Raw genomic sequence first — 3,377 nt, 5'->3', positions numbered from 1 at the left:
ATCTGTCACCTCCGAGGCCGGCTCCCCACGGGGCGCAGCTCACAGCGGGTGGGGGAAGGGGGGAGCGGGTGGGGGGAGCGGGCGGGGGGCCTCCCCTCCCCCAACCCCGGCTGGCCCGACTGCAGACCTCGGGGAAGTCGGGGAAGCTCTTGTGCGCACCTCTCCCCTGCGTTTGTTTTTAAGTCTGTACAAAACTCCAGCAGTGGCTCCTAGATTCCTACGCCGAGTCTGCCTTGTGGACACGGGGACGAGGGGAGTCCCTCTATGGAGCTCCCCAAGTTCGCCTTCCTAGGGGAGAGCGTGCTCAGGGAGGTGCCTGCAGGGATGTGGTGGCAGAACCACTGTCACTTTGGGCCCGTGGGTGTCTAGCTAAAGGCAAACCCCTTGAGAGGAGGGGGGGGGAGAGGGAGAGAAAGAGAGGAGGGGGCTGCTTAATTCTGCAGGGGGTTGAAGAACCCTGATCAGATAAAACGGGGGCCAACCCAGGAGAGAAAGTTTTTTGTCAACAGCTCCAGATGTTCACTCTACCTCTTCTACCCGCCACTCCCCGCCATGTACTGGCCCCTCCATCCCCCACACAGGCTCACAACTGGGAGTGTTAGTAACTTGGGATCAAGGAAATGAGCCTATAGCCAGAGTCATGGCTCCAGCCTGCTGACCGGCAAGCCCCTGCTCCTATCTGAGCCTCAGTTTTCTTTTCTTTTTTAATCCTCATCCCAGGATATGTTTTTTTTTAATTGATTTTGAGAGAGAGAGAGAGAGAGAGACAGACAGACAGACAGACATCGATTGGTTGCCTCTGGTACTTGCCCCACCCAAGATCCAGCCTGAAACCTTTTGGTGTAGCCGGTGACACTCCAACCATTGAGCCACCCAGCCAGGGCTGCGCCTCGGTTTCCTTACTTGCAAAATGACACTGATGGGGCCTGACCGGTCTACACTACACCAATGTTAGTAGTTATTTTTATTGACAGAGTTACGAAAATACTAAAGGATATGGAAGTGTTTTTAAAACCATGAAGAGCTCCAGAAAGATGAAAGATCTTTGTGAGAGGCGGCACAGTTGCCAGGTGGGACTGGCAGCTTCCATCACCTGCAGCAAGGAATTCCAGCAGAAGGCCTAGCTTGCAGACCCTGGGTGGCTGCTTTTTGCATAAACCTGAGTTTCCCAAGCCTTTGGCTACTACGGGCACTGAAGATTTAAAAAAACAACAACACTCTTCTGAGTGAGGCTAGAGACTTGGCAGAGGGGCAAGGAAACAAACAGTTGCATGTCTGGGAAAAGAAAGTTCCTGGGGATTGAGTGAGACCTAACTGCCAGGAGAGTGAGAGATCACTGGCACCTCACCTCCTAAGGCTCCTGGCCCTCCAGCAAGTTTCCTGTCCATAAAGTAGGGGGGGGGGGGCCTCTCCCAGGACCCACAGGCTCTAACATTCAAAGACTGTAAGGTTTATTCCACCGAATGAAGAATTCTGACAAGTGAGAGGGCTGATTCCTCTCTGCTAACACTCTAATCCGGCCTCACTCACCTCGGCTCCTGGGGGTATCCAGAGGCTGGACAAAGCCCTTCTGGTCTTTCTGCTCTGGAAGAACAAACAAAAAAATAGACCTCATTTTGCTGTCCAGGCGGGCAGTGAGCCTGGATTCAGGCTGTCCCCACTGTAGCAGCTCCTGATCATCCTTGTCTCTCCCTCTCCCACTGCCCCCAGCGTGAGGAGCGAAGCCACCCGACCCCACCTTCCCCTTTGATACGTGGCAATTGAAACCCTCAAAGGGCAAGACCACTGAAAGGCTGGAACTGGAATGTCTGCTTCTACCTTCTCTGGCAGGCCTCCTCCGGATGGTCCACACCCTTACGGGCCTGGCCTGGGATTTTTAGCAAAGTAGCTCCAAGAAACTCATGATTTTCCTTTCCTTCCGTATGATCCCTATGGAAGTTGAAGAGGCCGTTGAGATTCTCTAGGTCTGGGTTTTCAAAACTGGAGTATGAAAATCCCAACACAGGATAATTGCAGTATATTTTCTTTCTATTAAAAAATTTTTTAAATCTTCACCTGAGGATATATATTTTTAGTGATTTTTTTGAGAGAGAGAGAGAGAGAAACATCAATGTGCAAGAGAAACATCAATCGGCTGCCTCTCCTACACATCCTGACTGGGGATCGAACCCACAACCTTTTTTTGGTGTACAGGGTGACAATCCACTGAGCTACCCAGCTGGCAGGGCTAAAAAGTTTTTTTAAATATATTTTTATTGATTTCAGAGAAGGGAGGGGAGAGGTAGAGAGAGATAGAAACATCAATAATAAGAGAAAATCATTGATCAACTGCCTCCCGCACACTCCACACTGGGGATTGAGCCTGCAACCCAGGCATGTGCCCTGAGTGGGAACTGAACTGTGACCTCCTAGTTCATAGGTCAACACTCAACCACTGAGCCACGCCAGCTGGGCAGGGCTAAAAAATTTTAAGTAAAAAATGTTTACTTTAAAGTTAAGTAAAACTTAACTTTTACTAAGTGAAACTAAGTAATTTAACTAGTAAATAATTTTAAAAGTTGCCACTAAAATTTAAAACACAGACAGGATGTAAAACTAGAATGCAAAGTTGCATTATTTGTAATAAAAGTACAGAACTTCAAAGACGTATTATATTTCCTACAGGCTGTTTCAGGTCACAGCTTAGAACCCTAATCATCCTTCGTGGCCAAATAGCCTGACCTCAGATCAGCTGACTCCTGGCCCTCACAGGCAGCTCAGCCATTGTGCTTAGGCTTCTGGTACAAACTGAAGAGGGATGTTGCCTCAGACGCCCTCTACTTCTGCTTTCTTTTCTCAAAAGGGTTCAGAAGCCAAGGAAGACAGGGGGATCCTGGCTGAAAGCTGGCCCTGGAGCAGATGGGATTCCTTTCTGCGAGGCCGAGGGGTGTATTAATGAGAAAAGAGATGGTGCCCTGGAGGGTAGCTGAGTCCCTTCGACAGCTCACTTGACCACTCTGGGTGTGTGGGAAACAAGGTAGAAAGCAGTGGACGGCTGGTAGGCCTCTGTGCCTTGCACCTCCGTGCCTAGTGTTAATGGTGTTCTGTCAGTGTCCTAAGACTACCCTCCTAGTTCTCAAAATCCCCATCCCTTTTCATGGTGGCTGATCAAGCCAACCTTTTGTGAGGTTCCCACTGCCCTTGCACTGTCCCCAGAGGAAATAATTTCTTGTCACCAGAGAGGGACCAGGACCAAGTTAGGTCTGTCCCAGCACCATCAGGAATGTGTGGGTTCTTGACTTTGTGTAGGAAAAATTTCACGACACAAGTCCAGGTGATTTTTTAAGAGTATGTTTATTAAAGCTGGGGACAGTGAAACAAAGGAGGAGCTTAAGATA

This window comes from Myotis lucifugus, unplaced genomic scaffold (genome assembly GCF_000147115.1).
Source record: "Myotis lucifugus unplaced genomic scaffold, Myoluc2.0 scaffold_69, whole genome shotgun sequence".
NCBI classification, from domain to species: Eukaryota; Metazoa; Chordata; class Mammalia; order Chiroptera; family Vespertilionidae; genus Myotis; species Myotis lucifugus.
The sequence above is the reverse complement of the archived record's forward strand: the minus strand, read 5'-3'. Positions refer to the sequence as shown.